We start from the raw sequence: 21,904 nt of genomic DNA on the forward strand, positions 1-21,904 counted from the left end.
CTGGAGAAGGTATGGAGGGAGGACCACGTCGCCGCTTTACATATCTCTGCCGGCGACAACATCCTAGTTTCTGCCCAAGAGGCCGCCTGCGCTCTGGTAGAGTGAGCCTTGACCCGTAGAGGTGGTGGTCTTCCCGCTTCTACGTAGGCTGCCCTGATAACTTCTTTGATCCAGCGGGCGATGGTTGCCTGTGAGGCCGCTTCCCCTTGCTTCTTCCCGCTATGAAGGACGAACAGGTGGTCCGTCTTTCGTACCGCTTCTGACATTTCCAGGTATCTGGACAGCAGCCTGCCGATGTCCAGGTGGCGCAGTAGTCGACCTTCTTCTGACTTCTTCAAACCTTCCGTGGTTGGCAAGGATATGGTTTGGTTGAGGTGGAAGTGTGAGACTACTTTGAGTAAGAAGGAGGGAACCGTGCGAAGATGGATAGTCTCTGGAGTGATTCTGAGAAATGGATCACTGCAGAACAGCGCCTGTAGCTCTGAGATGCGGCGTGCTGAGCATACGGCCAACAGGAACACCATCTTCAAGGTTAACAAACGGAGGGATAGGCCTCGAATGGGTCTGAGGGTGGGTCCCGCTAGAAATTCCAAAACGAGGTTGAGGTTCCACAGGGGCACTGGCCACTTCAGTGGCAGGCGAATGTGTTTGACTCCTTTCAGGAAACGTGAAACGTCTGGGTGTGTGGCAATGCTGCGGCCTTCACTCCTGGGACCGTAGCAGGATAGCGCTGCCACCTGAACCTTGATGGAACTGAGGGACAGACCCTTTTGGAGTCCATCTTGCAAGAAATCCAAAATGATAGGGATTTTAGCGGCATGTGGATTGGTGCTGTGAGTGTCGCACCAGGCTTCAAATACTCTCCAGATCCTTATATATGTTAGTGATGTGGAGAACTTGCGTGCTCGGAGGAGTGTATCTATTACCGGCCCCGAGTATCCCCTCTTCTTCAGTCTAGCCCTCTCAATGGCCAGACCGTAAGAGAGAATTGAGCTGGATCCTCATGGAGGATGGGACCTTGCCGCAGCAGGTCCCTGTGTGGAGGCAGGGGTAGTGGATTCCCTGCCAGCAGTCTTCTCATGTCTGCGTACCAGGGTCTTCTTGGCCAGTCCGGGGCCACTAGAAGAACTAGGCCTCTGTGCCGCTGAATCTTGTGTATAATGGCACCCAGCAGGGGCCATAGAGGAAAAGCATATAGCAGGATCCCCTGCGGCCACGGCTGTACTAGAGCGTTGATCCCGTGGGAGAGAGGATCTCGTCTGCGACTGAAGTATCTGGGTACTTGAGCGTTGGACCTGTCCACTAGTAGGTCCATGCCCGGGGTCCCCCACTGATCCACAATCATCTGAAAAGCTGTGGGCGACAGCTGCCATTACCCCGGGTTTAGGCTTTCTTTGCTGAGGAAGTCTGCCGTGATGTTGTCCTTTCTGGCAATGTGGACGGTGGAGATGTCCTGGAGATTCGCCTCCGCCCAAGCCATCAGGGGGGTTATTTCTAAGGATACCTGTCGGCTTCTGGTTCCACCCTGTCGGTTGATGTTTGCCACCGTGGTGGCATTGTCCGACATCACTCTGATCGCCCTGTTTTGGAGTCTGTGGGCAAATCGCAGGCAGGCTAGCCTGACTGCCCGTGCTTCTAGTCGGTTGATGTTCCACCCCGACTCTTCTCTGTTCCACCGCCCTTGAGCGGTTAGGTCTTCGCAGTGTGCTCCCCATCCGTTCAGGCTGACATCTGTAGTGAGCAGGGTCCAGGTTGGGGAGGACATTTTCGACCTCCGGCTCGTATGGCCGGGCTGCAACCACCATTGTAGCTGATTCCGCACTCTGGCTGGTAGAGGTAGGTGTATGGTATAGTTCTGTGATCCCATTTCTTCCCCCAGGGTGTTGTTCCTGGCTTGTGACAAACAGGAACGCGTCACTACGGTGCAGCAGGTCGCGATTCGTAGGGACATAGCTGCCACCTCAAAAGCTTGTCTCAGGATGGCGTCCAGGCGCCGATCGTGCGCATCCTTGAGGGCCGCCCCTCCCTCTACTGGAATGGTAGTGCATTTCACAATTGCACAGACTATGGTATCTACCTTAGGGCATGCCAGCAGCTCCTTGGTTGCTGGGTCCAGGGGGTACATGCTGGATAAGGCCCGACCCCCTTTGAATGAGGCCTCTGGCGCATTCCACTCCAGATCGATTAACTGCTGTGCTGCTTGGAGGAGGGGAAAATGGTGAGCCGTTTGACGAAGGCCCTCTAGCAGGGGGTTCATTCTAGGTTCCCCTGGGGTGCCCTGGCCCGGGATAGCCAACTCCGACAGGCATTGAGAAACCAGGTCTGGGAGATCCTCCTTAAGGAAGAAGTGTCTCATGGTTCGATACGGCTCTGTCCCCGAGGGAGGTTCAGTGTGCTCGGGAAGCTCACCTTCTTCCTCAGAGCAATCTGAATCCCTATAAATGGGGCTCCCGGGTGGCAAGTGGCCGTGCCTAGGCCTCGAAGGTCCAGGGGCAGGGTCATCAGGTACATATGGGTCCGGTCGAGGAGCAGTTTGCATTTGGACAAAGGCATGAATCCCCTTGAATAATTCCACCCAGGAGAGGGAAGCAGAGTCTGGTCTCAGGGGCACCCGGTCTCTAGGATTCCCCGGCTGCTCACTTCGGCCTGCTAGGTCCGGGGTGTTCCCTAGGAACTGGCACTTAATATGGGCTGGGATCGGCCCTGACCTGGAACTCCCAGGGCCTCCTCACATTGGGCACATAGGGAGTCTGCTTCCTCGCTCTGTGTGGCTCTGAGATGGCATGCTGAGCAGAGGCCTAGAGCTCAAATGCCCGATTCTGGAGGCGCCAAGTCCGTGGATGCCTGGGCTCTCATACGCTCCATTGCGTATCTTATCGCTATGCGCGAAAGCTGTGCGCCAATCAATGTGCGACTTATCAGTGAGCGCCTATGAATGTGCGCCTATCAGCGTGCGCCCCTGAATGCGGAATGTGCGCGTAGCAACGTGTGCGTAACAATTTGCGCTTAACAACGTGCGCGTAACTATGTGCGCGTAACACGGAAATGAACAGGCAGGCAAAATGGCGGGCTGCCACGGAGGCCGACCCCGCTAATCCTCGTACTCCGGAGATCAAACAAAGATGTACACCTTACCTGATCTTCGGCGCTTCCCGGTTGTGACCCGGGCGGTCTCCGGCTGCGGGGGGAGAGGGTAAGTACCTTCACCGCTGCGCTCGAGGAAGTGCACCCGCTGCCTCTAAGCCGTGCCCAAGCCCTTCTCATTCGGGGGCTAAGTCCTCACCGTGCACAGATCGGGACCGAGGCTGCCTCTACGCCGCACCCGAGCCCTTCTCACTCGAGAGCTAGGTCCCTGCTGCGATTCGGCCACCGGACCGAGGCTCTCACCTCTGAGGGACCACGGAAATCACCTTGGGAAACTCAACTGGGGGAGGAACCCGAGGGTATCACTGCAGGAGTGCGGGGATCGATCTTCAGGTAGGAGTATTCAAGAATTTAGTCGATTAGAATTTGGAGGAACGCTCAGCAAGCGTTAGGGAGCTCCAAACTGCTTTGGAGACGGAAATTATTGAGTTGCTGCACTTCCTGTGGGGGTATATGTACCCGTGCTGACATCAGCTCCGTCTCCAACTGCTAGCATGAGCACACTATATCCCACTTGTTTTGAGTCCATCTGCTACACGCTAGGAAAGGACAAATTCAAGAAGTGGGGCTCAAACCCACGACTCGAGACCAGAAGGCAAAGCACAGAGAAGAACAAACACTTGTTAGGTGCCTTACTCCATTCAGCCATCAAGGCAACTGATACCTAAAGCAGAGATCCAGTCTTATATCTTATTTTTCATTTACTGTTGCCTCACAGTTTTCAGCTGTCTCAGGTCGGATATGCCACGTAAGATTCTTGAGTGTATGCAACCCTTCCTAATCCATAGTGGTGAGGAGCCTATCATCAACAGGCATTTTGCTTTGTTTCTGGCTAACAATCTGAATCCCTAAACATGCAACTGTGGATGTCAAAGCGGGTTCGGTATTTCAAGAAATGTTTTAAATATTGCACAAGAAATAGTAACCCTATTAACCATATATGCAAATAATGTACCTTTCAGAGATTAGAGCTCAAGGAATACTGCTCTGCATCTCTGGCTTGCTCTCTCACCATCAGGTTGAGTGAAGATGTAAGCAAACGGGACTTTTAACAAAGCCTCAATCTTTACAGCACCGGATGCTAAAAGTGGGCATGTTGATATCATTGCCATCTCTTATGCTCTGTGTGGTAGGGTCTCTCTCTTTATGCAAGTAGCACATTTTCTACAATGTTTTTCAACGTCTTGTGCTTGTTTAGGCCAATGGAACCTGTTCCTCTCTGGGCCCATTTGCCCCATGTCATTATGGAGAGACTGTAGCACAGATCTGTGGAATATTTGTGGCAAATACAGTTCATAGGGTTGACCAGAATTGGAATCTTTCCGCTCTCTGCACAGTACCGGACAAATAGAGATCCTGAGCCTGTTGTGCTTGTCGTATGTCCTGAGAAGTGAATCTTGGCATGTTAGTGGAGATCAGACACACAACACAGTAGGTAAGGGTGGGAAGGGGGTTGCCCCCACATCACTTTCATTCTGTACATGGTTATACCCTAGTGCTACACCAACCTCTGGTGCTTAATCTCTGCCATTGTGGTCCAGTTATCTCAAAGCAAAAAAGTATTGCCCTAGTTTGGGTTTATATTTCCACTAGTTTCATGGATGTTTTAGCCTTCTAGAACCCATATAGCAGGTTCTTTTCAGACTTTTGGGCAGTTAGATGCAGTTCCACACCCTACTAGATTCACCTTCTTTCAGTCTAGAACTTGTTTCATCTCTTTTCTGACCCAGTACAGGTCACCTCTCAACCAAAATGACTGAGAAAAACAAAAAGGCACACAGAGACCAAGAACACATGTTCAGAGCTCTCTAGCCCCTCTCTTTAGGGAGGCATTGGGAATTTCTCCCCCAATGGGTCTGAATACCCCTACACGTCGGGATGAAAATCAGTCTGCCTCCCCATACTGTCTTCCAGCACATTTCTCTCTCAGATGCCTTCCCCAGTCATAGTTCTGAATTTAGACTTTTAAATCCTCTGAATTTTGTTAGTGATATTTCCTACAAAATTACCCAGAGGTCCAGGGAAGGATGATATGCAAATTGCATACCTGAATGTCTGACTAATCCATTCAATGGTCAGTTAAGTATCCTCACAGCAAGATGTCTGGTAACCTTTTCAATATCCTGAGCTTACTACTCAGGTTACATTCCTATATTGTTCTTTTTTTTTTCTCACCTGTAGCTCACTCAACCTCTCCCCCACTTAAATTTCTTTTTGTCCTCCACAAGACACCACTCTTGCATGTACCTCCTCTTTACATCAAAGTCTCAAGGCATGCCTTCTTTACTGTTGGGTAATAGGCAGTCACCTGTTTGTGTGGTACTGGGTTTCCAGGCCTATCCTAAGTGAACCTTATTGTGGGCTTCATAGTCTTCCCTGTCTTTCTAGACTCTCAGAATGGCAGTGGAACCAATGCCTGTCTCTGTAATTTCTGAATTTCTCTGGGAGTAAATGTCACCTGTGGTACCTGTCACTCTCTCTTGTTCCAAGTTGTCCATTCCTCTCTCACTCAGTCCTATCATTATTCTGGAAGGCTTCTTGGATCTCACTCTCCTGGTTTCCCAGTCCCATGAACTGTCTTACTAAGTCACCATCATATGCCTGTTGGTTAGGGATATGGTCTCTCCAATGTGGCTCCCAGCTGAACCTCATACGCCTCCCACCTAACTCTCCCTCTGAATCTTTGCTATCACATGTGTAGTTGTAAACATGCACCAAATAGCTCACATACTGGCTCCAGTTCCTTTTCTGAGCTGGCTTCAATGTACCCAACATGTTCAGAAGTGTTCTGCTAAACCTCTTGGGCTGGGGGTCTCGCTAGGGCTGATAGGGAGAGGTGTGAGACTTCCTAACCCCAGCCCCCTGCAACATCTCTTTAATGAGTCTGCGTTCAAAATCCCTCCCCTGGTCAGAGTATATCTGGGCTGGGAGCCTGTAGTTCACAAAGGACATCTCCCATAATACTCTGGCAAGAGCCTCTACTGTATAGACTTCTTGACCAGAGAGCAATGTTTACCATCTCTGCTGCTCTGTGTGGTAGGGTCTTTTTTTTTTTTTTTTTTATACAAATAGCACATTGTCTACAATATTTTTCAACATCTTGTGCTTGTTTAGGCCAATAGAACCCATTCCTCTCTGGACCCATATGCCCCATGTCATCATGGAGAGACTATAGCACAGCTCTGTGGAATTTTTGTGGCAAACACAGGTTGTATCTTTCCTCTCTCTGTATGTACCTGATACCGCACTAATAGAGATCCCCGAGCCTGTTGTGCTTGTCCTATGTCCTGAGAAGTGAATCTTGGCATGTTAGTGGAGACCAGAGACACATCATCACAGTAGGTAGGGGGGGGGGGGGCAGGGGTTTCCCACTCATTACCTTTATTTTCATTCTCTACATAGTTATGCACTACTGCTTCACCAACCTCTGGTGCTTGATCTCTGCCATTATGCTCCAGTTGTTTCTAATTAAAAAATTATTTCCTGGGTTTGGGTTTACCATCTGGTCCAGGTGATTTGCTACTCTTTAGTATGTCAATCTGGCCTACTACATCTTCCCGGTTCACAGTGATTTGGTGCAGTTCATCTGACTCATCATCCTTGAAAACCATCTCCGGCACTGGTATCTCCCCAACATCATCATTAGTAAACATGGAAGCAAAGAATACATTTAGTCTTTCTGCAATGGCCTTATCTTCCCTAAGAGCCCCTTTAACCCCTCAGTCAACTAATGATCCAACCGACTCCCTCACAGGTTTCTTGCCTCAGATATATTTTAAAAAGTTTTTATAATGAGTTTTTGCATCTATGGCCAACTTCATTTCAAATTCTCTCTTCGCCTGTCTTACGAATGTTTTACAATTAACTTGATAATGCTTATGCTTTATCCTATTTTCTTCAGATGGATCCTTCTTCCAACGGCAGGGGAGGAAGACCGATACTTCACACATATCCAGCAAAGCTTTTTGCTTCAACGGCAGGGGAGAAAGACTGATACTTCACGCATATCCAGCATAGCTCTTTGCTTCAATGGCAGGGGAGAAAGACCGATATTTCATGCATATCCAGCATAGCTCTCTGCTTCAACGGTAGGGGAGAAAGACCGATACTTCACACATATCCAGCATAGCTCTCTGCTTCAACGGCAGGGGAGAAAGCAAAATTGCTTACCTTGTAATAGGTGTTATCCCAGGACAGCAGGATGTAGTCCTCACATATGGGTGACATCGGTAATGGAGCCCTATGTACGGAAAAACTTCTATCAAAGTTTCTATGAAACTTTTGACTGGCACCAGAATGCCTACTGAGCATGCCCAGCATGCCATGATATTCCCTGCCACAGGGGTCTCCCTTCAGTCTGTTTTGTAGCAATTAGCATTAGCCAAAAAATAAAATAATAAAACGTAACATACCCAACTCCGCGAGGTGGCAGGTGGGTTTCGTGAGGACTACATCCTGCTGTCCTGGGATAACACCTATTACAAGGTAAGCAATTTTCCTTTATCCCAGGACAAGCAGGATGCTAGTCCTCACATATGGGTGATTAGCAAGCTAGAGGCTGAGTCATTTAGTGGTGAAGCAACAGTGAAGTATTGTTGTTGAAATGAGTCAGCCGAAGATCACAGCAGGTTGGATGTAGAAGGAGTTGGGATTACACTGGAAACAAGTTCTTTAAAACATATTGTCCATAGGCTGAATCTTGTCTTCCTTCTTTGTCTAGACAATAGTGAGCTGCAAAGGTGTGAAGAGAACTCCATGTTGCTGCTTTACAAATGTCCAGAATAGGTACAGAGCAAAGGTGTGCTACTGAGGTTGACATTGCTCTGATTGAATGTGCTTTTACTCGCCCTTGAAGAGTAAGGCCTGCTTTCTCATAACAAAATTGTATGCAATCTGCTAGCCAATTTGACAAAGTATGTTTACCTACTGGTTTACCTGGTTTGTTTGGATCATAGGATACAAATAGTTGATTGGATTTCCTTTGGACTCTGTATCGTTCCATGGTGAGACCGCACCTTGAATACTGTGTACAATTCTGGTCGCCGCATCTCAAAAAAGATATAGTTGCGATGGAGAAGGTACAGAGAAGGGCAACCAAAATGATAAAGGGGCAACCAAAATGATAAAGGGGATGGAACAGCTCCCCTATGAGGAAAGGCTGAAGAGGTTAGGGCTGTTCAGCTTGGAGAAGAGACGGCTGAGGGGGGATATGATAGAGGTCTTTAAGATCATGAGAGGTCTTGAATAAGTAGATGTGACTCGGTTATTTACACTTTCGAATAATAGAAGGACTAGGGGGCATTCCATGAAGTTAGCAAGTAACACATTTAAGACTAATCGGAGAAAATTCTTTTTCACTCAACGCACAATAAAGCTCTGGAATTTGTTGCCAGAGAAGGTAGTTAGTGCAGTTAGTGTAGCTGGGTTCAAAAAAGGTTTGGATAAGTTCTTGGAGGAGAAGTCCATTAATGGCTATTAATCAATTATACTTAGGGAATAGCCACTGCTATTAATTGCATCAGTAGCATGGGTTCTTCTTAGTGTTTGGGTAATGGCCAGGTTCTTGTGGCCTGATTTTTGGCCTCTGTTGGAAACAGGATGCTGGGCTTGATAGACCCTTGGTCTGTCCCAGCATGGCAATTTCTTATGTTCTTATGACTGTAGTGCGGTTTAAGTAGAAAGATAGTGCACGTTTACAGTCCAAGGTATGTAAGGCTCTTTCTCCCTGGTGAGAGTGAGGCCTTGGAAAGAATGTTGGTAAAACTATAGATTGATTGAGGTAGAATTCCATGACTACCTTTGGAAGGAATTTAGGATGAGTACGGAGGACCACCCTGTCATGTAGGAACTTTGTAAAAGGTTCGTATGTGACAAGAGCTTGTAGTTCACTGACTCTTCTAGCTGATGTAATGGCTTTGAGGAATACAGTTTTCCATGTAAGATATTTAAGATCACAGGTATCTATGGGTTCGAATGGGGAACGCATGAGCCTGGTTAATACTACGTTCAGGCCCCATTGTATGCTTGGGGACTGAAGTGGAGGTTTAAGGTGAGTTAAGCCTTTCATAAATTTACTGACGAGAGGCTGTGTAGAAATAGGTGCATCTCCTAGCCTGTTATGGTAAGCTGAGATTGCACTCAAATGTACTCTTACAGATGAAGTCCGAAGACCAGAGTCTGAAAGATGGTATAGGTAATCAAGTAGTGAGGTAGTGGGGCAAGTGAAGGGATCTAAAGATTTCTGAGTGCACCACAAAGTAAACCGTTTCCATTTATAGGAATAATTCTTTCTAGTGGAAGGTTTACGTGCAGCTATCAGCACTTGAGATATAGTGGTTGGAAGGTTGAGTGGGTGTAAGATCAAGCTTTCAACATCCATGCCGTCAGGGACAGGGATTGAAGGTTGGGATGGCGCAAGTGACCCTGATCCTGAGTTATGAGAGTGGGAGCTACTCCCAGACGAATGGGATCCCTGACTGAGAGATCTAGCAGTGTGGGAAACCATACTTGTCGAGGCCAGAATGGGCTATGAGTATCATTGTCCCTTTGTCCTGTTGCAGCTTCACTAGAGTTTTGGTTATGAGCGGTATCGATGGATACGCATATAACAGGCCTGAGTTCCAATGGCGAGCAAAGGCGTCCTTTGGTAGGCTGTTCTCCTGTTGTAACAGGGAGCAATAATTGTTCACTTTGTAGTTCAGATGAGATGCAAAGAGATCTATTGTTGGTTGACCCCAGCGTTGGAAGATCTTGGTTGCTATCGTTGGATCCAGGGACCACTCGTGTGGTTGGAACTGACGACTGAGGCGATCGGCTATTATGTTGCGGATGCCTGCTAGGTAAGTGGCTCGCAGAAGAATGGAGTGTGCTAGGGCCCAGTCCCAAATCTGGGCTGCTTCTTGGCAAAGGAGGTAGGAACCTGTCCCCCCTTGTTTGTTGATGTACCACATGGCTACTGTGTTGTCCGTTTGGATCAGAACAGTTTTGTGTGAAAGGCAGTCCTTGAACACATGTAGCGCATAACGTATAGCTCGAAGCTCTAGGAAGTTTATTTGGAAAGAGGCTTCGGCTTTCGTCCACGTCCCTTGGGTCTTGAGAGGACCTATGTGTGCTCCCCAGCCCAAGGTGGAGGCATCTGTAGTTAATGTTACTTGTGGAACTGGTTGCTGGAAAGGCAGACCTTTGAGCAAATTGTTCGTTAATGTCCACCAGAGGAGAGAGGAATGTAGTTCCTGCGTTATCTGAATGGGAGTGGACAATGGCTGAATGGCTTGAATCCACTGAGATTTGAGTGTCCATTGCATTAGTCACATGGTCAATCTGGCCATGGGAGTGACGTGAACTGTGGAGGCCATGTGTCCGAGTAGGGTGAGGCACTGATGAGCTGTAACTTGAGATTGATTTCGGAGAGAATGTGCCAAGAGGACAAGTGTTTGAGCACAGTCTTTTGGAAGAAAAGCTTTTGCTATGATGGTGTTTAAATCTGCACCTATGAATTGTAGTAGGTGAGATGGTGTGAGATGGGATTTTTGGTAGTTGATGAGAAATCCCAAGGAATGAAGCAAGTGGACTGTGAGCTTGAGGGATTTGAGAGCTCCTTCTTTTGTTTGACTCCTGATGAGCCAATCGTCCAGATAAGGGAATACATGCACCTTTTGTTTGTGAAGGTGTGCCACCGCTACTGCCAGACACTTTGTGAACACTCGAGGTGCTGAGGCTAGGCCGAATGGCAGCACTCGGTATTGAAAATGTTGACCTTTGACCAGGAATCGCAAGTATTGGCGATGTGGAGGAAAGATGGGAATGTGAGCGTATGAGTCTTGAAGATCCAGAGAGCAGAGCCAATCTCCTTTTTGAAGGAGAGGTAGCACGGTGCCTAACGATACCATCCTGAATTTTTCTTTCCTGAGAAATTTGTTGAGATTTCTGAGGTCGAGGATGGGACGAAGGCCTCCGGTTTTCTTTGGAATGAGGAAATAGCGGGAGTAGAATCCTCTGCCCTGCTGAGGGCCGGGGACTGGTTCTATGGCCCTGGCTCTCAGAAGGGTGGATAATTCTGCTTGTAGAATTTTGGAATGTTGATTCACTGTCCAAGATGAGAGTGGTGGATTTTCTTTTGGTACAGTGAGAAAATCTAATCGGTAGCCTTGAGCTGTTATGGAAAGAACCCATTGGTCTGTGGTTATGGAGGTCCAGGTGTGATGGAAATAGGTTACCCGACCTCCTACAGGTAGGTGTGGAAGTGGGTTGGTGGGGTGGCTGCTGCTCTCTGATTTCTTTAAAAAACCTGATGTTGAGGCAGTTTGAGGAGGCGGTTGGGGCCTTGCAGGCCTTTGCCTAGCTTGTGGACATTGAGCTGGGCGAGAAGGTCTTGTCCGGTTTGATGGGGGATAGTATTGGCGCTGGCGGTAGTAAGGGCGCCTTATATCTCTTCTAGGAGGTCTTCTGACTGGGGGTTGAGTCTCCTGAGGCAGCAAGGAGAGTTGCTTGAGCGTCTCAGTATGATCCTTAATGGTCGCAACCGCTTCCTTGACTTTGTCGCCAAAGAGATTATCCCCCAAACAGGGAAGGTCTGCTAGCCTTTCCTGTACCTCGGTGGCAGTGTGGGCATCGATGGAAGTAGAGGAGAAGCAGGATGATGAGGCCTGGGAACTCCTGATGGTCCTGGAACCGGTTCCTCTTGGATGTCTGTGGGTTTCTTCGAGATAGCATCGAGTAAGGCATCCAGTTTAGACATCAGCGGTTGAAGAACCGTAAAATTTGAAGATGGCACCGATGGAGTCACCGGTGGTATCGGTGAAGGCATCGGGCGCGGCATCGCGGGCATCGGACGCGGAATCCATGGCGATGGATCACAAGGAATCGGAGCTGGTGTCGATGGCTGGCATGGTACTGCATCGAGGAACGCTTGTTGCACCGCTTGACGGATGTACACGTCAAGTTCCGCCTGCATAGCTGATGGAATCAGAGCAGCTATGGGGGGAGGCAGCGATGGCGATACAGATACCTCCTCAGAGCCCTGAGGAGGTATGGTGCCTGGCACCGATATCGGTGGGGATCACCTCGGTACAGTACCTCTCCGTTACCCAACCCTCTCCGTTTAATTTCAAATCCTCATCATTTCAAAAAGGCTTTAAAAACATTCTTTTTTCAACAAGCATTTAACACTCCCACTAAGCATCTCCCCGATCAAAAATGAAAATCCATCCCCTAAATTTCTCTCATCAGACACATATTAACTTAACGTCTCTCCCCTATCATCCCATCTGTGTTCTTTCTAGGACATTACAATTCGATAAGTTGCTATCCCTTCCCCCCCTCCATCCCTTTTACCCTCCCCACTCTTTACCCATGGCATGTTACCATTATTATTATTTTGTTAAATTAATAATTTGTTTTAGCTAGCATTTATCTAGCTACTTAGTTAAATTTATGTATTTTAAGTTTATTTTAGTTATATTTTATTTTTTACTTTATTTTAACATGTTGTAAACCGTTTTGATAAAATTTTATTTTAAAAAGCGGTATATAAATACTTTTAAATAAATAAATAAATAAATAAATACAGTAGGCCTTGGAACCTCCGCGCTCGACCGAGCTTTCCTAGCGGGGGAGGCCGCATCCTTCGATGGCTCGGGGGGCACCGGCTCGGTGGTGTGCTGTCGTCGATGCCGATGTCGATGCTTCTCCTTGTGTTTTTCGCTGCCGGAGGTGGATGCCTTCGACGATGGTGAGGGGGAGGGTGTAGAAGCATCTCCTGCCTCACCTGGAAGTCGTCTCTTCAGCACAACTTGCCTTATCGATCCTGCCAGCAATGACTGGGTTGACATCGATGCCGATGGAAGCAATTGAATTTTGAAGAGATGCTCCATCTTCTCCATCCGGAGCCGACATCCCTTCGATGTCATCTCGGCACATAAAGGACAAGACTTCACATCGTGTTTTTCGCCGAGGCAAAGAACACATTCTTGGTGCGGGTCTGTAATGGACATATTTCTCGCACAATTCGGGCATTTTTTAAAACCCGAGGCCATTGTTTGCCAGACAGCCGTCGACGGCAATGTGAGGAAAAATATCGGTATGGAACCGACAAAAACTCGGGGAAAAACTGGAACCGCGATGGAACGGAAGGGAGACCCTTGCGGTGAAAAGTTTTCCTGAACTTTTTGAAAAGTTTTGTTGAGGGTGAAAATCACCTCAGGACTCCAGACTAACAGCGAGGCTAACAGCTCTGCGGAAAAAAGAAGACTGAAGGGAGACCCCTGTGGCAGGGAATATCATGGCATGCTGGGCATGCTCAGTAGGCATTCTGGTGCCAGTCAAAAGTTTCATAGAAACTTTGATAGAAGTTTTTCCGTACTTAGGGCTCCATTACCGATGTCACCCATATGTGAGGACTAGCATCCTGCTTGTCCTGGGATAAAGACCGATACTTATTATTTTATTATTTATTTATTTTTAATTTTTATATACCGACATTCTTGTATCATATACAAATCAAGCCGTTTACATTAAAACAGATGATGCAGGAAATATGTTTCCTTTGTCTAATACATTGAACATTTATAACAAGGAAATTGTTAACAAGGGATAAAACTAAAAACATGGAGAAAGGTTAATTAAAAGAGGAAGAATAGATCTCGGGGGGCGGATCCAAGATGGCTACCGGATGAGTGTGTGTGTGTGTTGAGCGTCCTCGTGAATTTCTAATAGAAATACTTTCCTGCGACTTTATTCCTCTAAAATGGGAAGGAAGCGTAAACCAAGGGCTTCTTACCCCGCAGAACCATTGGTGAGCGCTCCGACCGGTCCGATGGACGCCCATGTCACACGCAGTGCCAGAGAACCGGGAGACCAGCCGTTGCAGAGTGGGGGAGGGGAAGTTGAGCTCCCCTCTCTGCCAGGCTCACTTTCACCTTTGAGTCCCGGTGAGAGGATTCCACCGATTAATCCAGCTGCCGGGAGAGAGGCTTTCTACCCAGGGGAAGGAATTTCCAACCTAAGTGTGCAGGGAATTTCTCCAGCGAGGCCGGGAGAAGCCCCGACGGCAGCTTCTAGCCCTATAGAAGTGCTGGGGCAAGTCGGTGAGGAAAATGCCACGAGAGGAGAAGTTACAGCTGCGACTGCTACTATTCCCGCAATAGAGATACCATCTTTGGTAAGACCGCATGTGTTTTCTTTTGAGACTTTGTGGGAAGCCATAAATGAGATGAGAACAAATGTTTTACAACAACTTATGCCGGTAACAGAACAGATAAAAGGGCATGAAAAGAAACTGGAAGTGCTTGAAAAGGCAAATGTGGAGTGGGAACAACAAACTGCAACTTTTCGAACTGAGATAAAAATAATTCAACAAACACAATCAATGTTGATGAGAGACAATAAGATTATTGTTTCAAAGATAGAAAATTTGGAAAACTATGCAAAGAGTCGGAATTTAAGATATATAAACTTTCCTCAACTACCTATGAGATCACCTAAGGAAGTTCTAAATAAATATATGATGGAAATACTGAAAATTCCAGAGGACCAAGTACCATCGGTTATAAAGATATTTTATTTGCTAAAAAAAGATGCAGTAATTCCAGAAGGAGAAGCTGAAAACATGGCACCTATTGTCGATCAACCGTTGAATATAACTGCACTCCTAGAAACATCAGATACGGAGATGGCTGTTCCTGCAACCTTAATTGTGACTTTTTCCTCAGAGATAGACAGGGAAAAGATTCTGAAATTAAGTATTAAACATAGAAATGTAAGATTTTTAGGGCTTACGGTCAGAGCCTTCCCTGATCTTTCTCGTGAAACACAAAGGAGAAGAAAGGCTTTTCTACTCCTGAGACCGCAGGTTTTGTTAATTGGGGCAAGATATTTCCTAAAATACCCTTGCAAGTGCGTGGTAAAACACTCACAAAATACATATGTTTTCTTTGATCCACCCCAGTTAACCCAATTCCTAGTTGGAAAGTCCCTGGTAACAGCTGAAACACCTCATGAAGAGGCTCTAAGTCCTCCTTAAAAATGTACTAGCACTGTATTATCTGGTAATACTTACTTAGTTAATTATATTTTCCTTGAGTTTGGATGATCCTCCCCCTCCATTTTGTGGATCTCAAGAGGAACCGTAAAAAGAATTTTTGTGGGACATGGTTTAGTTATGAAAAAATTGTATTTTGGTACAGTTTGTATAATTGTACGGTTATCCTTTTTTCTGTACAAGATTTAAGTTCTTGAATTATTGTAAAAAATTGCACAAATATAAAAAAAAAAAAAAAAGAGGAAGAATAATGGAATTTAAAAATAAAAAGGTAGCACAAAGGGGTGCACAAAGGGGAGTGCCCCTTTGTCGCACCCCTTCGGCGCACAACGCCCGGTGGAATGGCAGTTTACTGGATCGACGCTAGACGTGATGACGTCAGGGGGGGCGGATCTCTTCATCACTGTTTTCCTCTCATCGTTTTCTATGTGAATTTTTTCAATTTTTTAATCTTTTTTCTCTTCAGTGATTGCTTTTAAAAGTGCCCAGTGCTGGTGGGCTGCCCCTCCACATAGGTGCCTGGTGGAATGGCGCCGTTTACCGGATCGACGCTAGGTATGATGTACTTCATGCATATCCAGCATAGCTCTCTGCTTCAACGGCAGGGGAGAAAGACCGATACTTCACGCATATCCAGCATAGCTCTCTGCTTCAGCGGCAGGGGAGGTGGGGAGAAGTGGATCTGTATTCAGACGGTAACCAACGGGGACTTAATTGCATAGTCTGGGTGAGCGGGTGGGCATGGATGTGGCTTGCTTATTGCGGCGGTTGCTACCCCTGACTAATTAAGCTAGATATTCCACTTAGATGCAGCTCCAACACTGCTCTCTGCATTAATGGTGGGGGTGGAAGGGAAATAGAACCAAAAGGTTACTAAGAGCCAAGAATAACAGATAAGTATGAGAAGCAAAAAAAAGTGCGGAGCTCGCTGGGCAGACTAGATGGGCCATTTGGTCTTCTTCTGCCGTCATTTCTATGTTTCAATTTTTGAAGGTTGTTTTTTTGGCTAAAATAGTCTCTTTTACTTCACCTTTTAACCATGATGATAATAGTTTTGCATGTGAAAGAGTGGGTCCATTTGAGTGAGAGAGAATGAATGTGTGTGTATAACAAAGGAGAAAGTTTGGGTGGCCCCCTCGCTTACCCTCGCTCCTGTCCCGTAATAATCCACAACCGTTGCAGGGCAACTAGAAATTATGTTTAAACAATTTTATTGAGTTTTTAGAAGAAAAATAAACATTACAGGAGAGAGTGGTATCAGATCTCTCCCCTCACAAACAAACCCAACAAATCCAATCTTTCCCCCAGCAGAAACCCCCCCTCCCCCCCATGTGCAATCACGAAATGGGAGACACAGGTGAAGAAGCTGTATGTGCTCGGCCAGCAAGAGGGGCCAGGCAGACAACTACAGGGCGTTAATCAGTCATTCAAAACCATGCTCCTCGCACGGTGAGGCAGTTGTTGCAGGTATGGACCCCAGATGGCGACAAAGTGACGTTGACGGCCAGGGGAGCCACGCGCCGCCATGCTTTCCATTGTCATCATGGCGTGTAATTGGTTTCTCCAAGTCCAAAAGGAGGGCATATCCGGAGACCGCCAAGACAGGAGAATAGTTTTTTTTCCCACTAAACTCGCTTTGTGGAGCAAAAGACGAGAGCCAGGATCTCTAACCCGAAGTGGGGAGATGCAACCAAATAAAAACCACAAGGGGGAAAAGGGCAGCGCCACATCAATCAGATCTGCCAGATAGTCCGCTATTTTGCGCCAAAAACCACGTACTCCGGGACATGTCCAAAAAACATGTGCTGCCCCGAGGGAATCAGCTTCTCAGGACAGTGGGCCATGCGAGTGGGGGAGAGGTTGGACCACCAACTTACACCCCTGGTTGAGAAAATCTGTGAAGAAAAATATTACATTTATTATTTATTTATTTATTTATAATTTTTATATACCGACATTCTTACATTAAAATGCAAATCATACCGGTTTACATAAAACAGAAAAAGCAGGAAAAAATATTTCCATAGTCAAATACAGAGAACATTTATAATAAAATTGTTAACAAAGGCATAAGGTAGGAACTTGAAAAAAAGGTTACTTAACAGAAAACATAAAAGAAAAAATATTAAATGAAGCACAAAGAGTTGCACATCCAACTTACCCCAAATAAGGAATAGAATAGAAATAACAGACTATCAGCAGTAACAGCTCAGCCTACAAGTTGCTGGGGGTAAGCTCTGAGGAGTAGAAAAGCTCACAAGAAAGAACATCTCCACATCATTAGGAGAGAAACTACTCTGTTTTGGTTTTTTTGTTTGTTTTTTTACTGATCCATCCAAGGAGAGAAGAAAGAAAGCTAACTTAGCATAATCTCTCAAAGTTAGAAGGGAGAACCATAGGTGAGATCCTATCTGCTGGAGTCAGAGGAAATACTGGAGGGATACAGAGAGTGCACCAGCTTAAGAGAGAGAGTGGCCTTTCAGTTTTTGCTCTGACTCCATCTGCTGCGAGGGGGACATAACCCACTGTCTGGACTGATCCGGGTTCATACAGGGAACTGAAGGTGACTAATGAGTTTCGTAGGTCAGATCAGCTCATTGTTACGTGGATCGGTCCAAAGAAAGGGTGTCAAGCTTCTAAGATTTCAATTGCACATTGGCTTAAAAGAGGCAATTGGATCGACATTTATATCTAAGGGTCGGCAGGTGCCTGAAGGTTTGAGGGCTCATTCGATGCATGCTCAGACGTCCTCTTGGGCTGAGGCTCAGCAAGTTTCTCCACAAGAGATCTGCAGGGCAGCAATTAGGAAGTCACTGCACACTTTCACCAGGCACTATCGAAAATTAGCAGGTAAGAACCAATTTTCCTTTCCAGTATATACCCAGATCAGTCCAGACTCCTGAGATGTATCTAAGCACCCCTAAACTGGGTGGGATCTGGAGAGTCCTGCTTGCAAAACACGTTCACCAAAGCCCCATGGAGTCGGAGCTCCGACATCCAAACGATAGTGCCTGGCAAAAGTGTGCAGTGACTTCCATGTCACTGCCCTGCAAATCTCTTGCAGAGAAACGTGCTGAGCCTTGGCCAAAGAGCACGCCTCGAATGAGCCCTCAAATCTTCAGGCACCTGCTGACCCTTAGATATACATGTCGACCCAATCGCCTCCTTAAGCCATTGTGCAATTGAAGTCTTAAAAGCTTGACACCCCTTCTTTAGGCCATTCCACAGAACAAAGAGCTGAACTGACCTATGAAATTCATTAGTCACCTTCAGATACCTCAATAAAGCATGCCTTATGTCCAGAAGCCTAAGCTCCCTTTTCTGAGGCGCAGAAGAATCCAAATCCCAGGAGCCTGGACTGATCTGGGTATGTACTGGAATGGACGTTTTTCTTTTAGTTCATGGAGATTTTGCTCTACTGAGTACATGTGGGAGCACTGCCTCGTGAGCCCCTCAGTCGATTTTAGAACTAAGTCTAGCTAAGTATACTCTCCAGGGAGGCAGGCAGGTATTTATTATGGCTAACTTTATCCTATCTATGGAGAACATTATTTATGTTAAGCAAACATGTTTTCTCTGTCGACAAAGCAGGGCTGAAGCAGTCATGACACATGGGGATTCCCAAGCTGAGGATTGCAGCAGAGCATTTACTGAACAAACAACCCACACCTCACTGTGGAGAGTAAACTACTGGGTGAACCTGCTATATGAAACTGCTTGTCCAAATTTACTTTCACTTTTTGATAAACTGTCTAGACAGTAATGGTACATGAAGATGTGCACTGACAACCAAGTTGCAGCTTTGCAGATGTCTTCAATAGACTCTGCTCGCAAATGAGCCACTGATACAGCATGGCTCTCACTTGAGTTTTGATAGAATTTTCTGGTTATTCTCCCTGATCATATATTTAGCTTAAATTTGCCAAAATGGATAGTTGGCTCCCTCTGGAAGAAGTGGAAGGTGAATTGTTGTGGTCTTTCTGGCTGATGGCAATAAAATGCATTGCCCAACAATACAGTAGATATGCACCAGCACTGTCACCCCATCATACATATCCTGCCTAGAGAAAGGGCAGTGTTATCCACTATGACACCTAGATCTCTTTCTTGGGTTGTAGCACCTAATATGGAACCCAACATTGTGTAATTATAGCATGGGTTATTTTTCCCTATATGCATCACCTTGCACTTATCCACATTAAATTTCATCTGTCATTTGGATGCCCAATTTTCCAGTCTCACAAGATCTTCCTGCAATTTATCACAATCTGCTTGTGATTTAACTACTCTGAACAATTTTGTGTCATCTGCAAATTTGATTATTTCACTCGTTGTATTTCTTTCCAGATCATTTATAAATATATTGAAAAGTAAGGGTCCCAATACAGATCCCTGAGGCACTCCACTGTCCACTCCCTTCCCTCTCAGCTTTTCTTAGTGTTGTTTTAATTATTCTTAATTCATTGTTTTACCATGGGGTATGGTATTTCTTAATAATAGAAATATCTTTTTTGATAAGTGGGCAGCAATTATCAGCTACTTTTTTTTGTTAAAGAGAACCATGAATTGATTGCGTTATTGCCGTTTGATATTTCTATGTCATTCAGGGCTTTTGCGAGATGATCAGTTAGGGTATCTAGTTGACATGGTTTCCTGTATTCTATTCTGGTCTTGGTGGCAGGGGGTATAACGGTTGAGTATTGGATATTAATATCAACAGTAATTAGTTTATGATCAGACCAAGGGATTGGGTTAATAGTAGGACTGAGAGTGGTATTGATATAAGAGTTGATGAATATTAAGTCTAGTGTGTGTCTGCTTTGTGAGTTGATTGATTCACTATTTGTTGAAAACCTAAAGCTGACATTGAGTTTAAGAAGGCCTAATAGTTGTGGGATAATGGGTCTTTATCAACATATAAGTTAAAGTCACCGAGTATGACAGTTAGAATTTAAGTTTTTAGATTAGTAACAAAGAATTCAATTAATGGAGAGACATTGAGTTGTAATAGGCTTGGGGGTGCAAAGATTAAACAAATTTGTAGACACTGAGATTTTAAGAGAGCTATTTCGAATTTGGGTGGTGAATTTATTTGTTGCATTTTTAGGTGTAGTTCCTTCTTTGAGAGTATCATTATACCACCACCTCTTTTGTTGAGCCTAGTTATAGATGTGATGTGATATATTTATTTTTTGGTAATTGATTTAAAAGAACATAGTCAGATTTTTTTAAACCAGGTTTCGGTGATTCCACAAATATCAGGATTGTTGTCTGTGAGAAGATCGCTAATGATAGGCATAAAGTCTATACCTTTAGCTGGGTCCCACACCACTGAGACTACGCCTGCTGACGGTGAGGCTCACAGGGCTCCTCCCTGTGGGCGGAGAACCTCTCATCTCAGTCCAAGGGTTCACATTCTTACAGAAACATAACAGGTTGAGCTAGATGGCATTCCAAACCCAGCTTTTCTGGACTCTGACAGTATGAAAATGCTCATTTGAAGAGACTTTGTGAAGCGAGCACAAATTGACTACAATAAGGTAGTGACCCTGGCATGCATTCACAGAGAATATCGACAATATCCAATAAGCCAGGTATGACTGAAGACCCCGGCCATCCAAGATATGGTTAAGGTGGGAGTACTTTCTTGGCTACCCTTGGCTCCCATTGGATGGTACTGTCCAAAAATAAGTGTCTCTGGAACCAGCTTACAACAGGTTTGTCCAGCTACAGCTGTGAAGAGTTGGAGTTTCCAGAACTCTTTTCATTGGATGACCCTGATAATTTTCATAAAGAATCTAAGTCTCTGAAGTCCTGGCGGCAATGCCAAAAACCAAACACACCTATGCTGATAATTTAGAGGCAGCTGAGGAAGAGGGTTCAGAGTCAGAGGGAGAACAACCACCCACCCAGAATGTCTTACCGGGCCCCTTAGAGTGGGAAAATGGGGGTGACCCAGGGAACTTTAGGCGAGCTTAGAGAGAGGATGGGCCCAGGAGCAACATCCAACAAGGCTTTGATCTGTGCAGTCTGGGTAAACAAGCATCGGGGTAACTTGCTTGATGCGGCGGTTACTACCATTAAGCCTTATGCTTCACCTTTGATGCAACTCCAACATTACTCTCTGCATGAAAGGCAGGGGTGTGGCAGGAAATGGGAATCGATCAGTTACCAACAAGGGCCCTGAACTTGGTGGTTGGTGAAACAGATAACTATGGGAAAATAAGTGTGGGAGCTTGCTGGGCAGACTAGATGGGCCGTTTGATCTTTTTCTGCTGTCATTTTTATGTTTCTATACAAAGAGTGGATGGAAATGTAATCCCTGAAGTACAGCTTACAGACCCTGTTCCTCCATATTTTATGATGAAAGGGGATTTACTTTACCGAGTCAAAAAGGTAAGTGTGGAATGGAAAGTGATAGAATAACTCCTAATTCCAAAAGCTATCATCAGAATGTCATGCACTTAGCACAGCCATCTTCTAGGGTGGTCACCTGGGGGAGGAAAAGTCCCAGGAAAAGATACTGGCACTATTCTATTGGCTGGGCTTACTAGCAGGCCGATACAGTTGCAATGTTAATATGGAGGTCGTCCATGGTTTTTTACACTTTACTCCCTTTGGTTTTACCCCCATTTTTTACACTTTATTCCCGTTTTAATTTTCGCTCTGCGCCTTGCTTCGGGAGGGGGGGAACCATCCACTTCCTGGTGCCTGTCATTTCAA

Source organism: Rhinatrema bivittatum, chromosome 9, assembly GCF_901001135.1.
Source record: "Rhinatrema bivittatum chromosome 9, aRhiBiv1.1, whole genome shotgun sequence".
NCBI lineage: Eukaryota > Metazoa > Chordata > Amphibia > Gymnophiona > Rhinatrematidae > Rhinatrema > Rhinatrema bivittatum.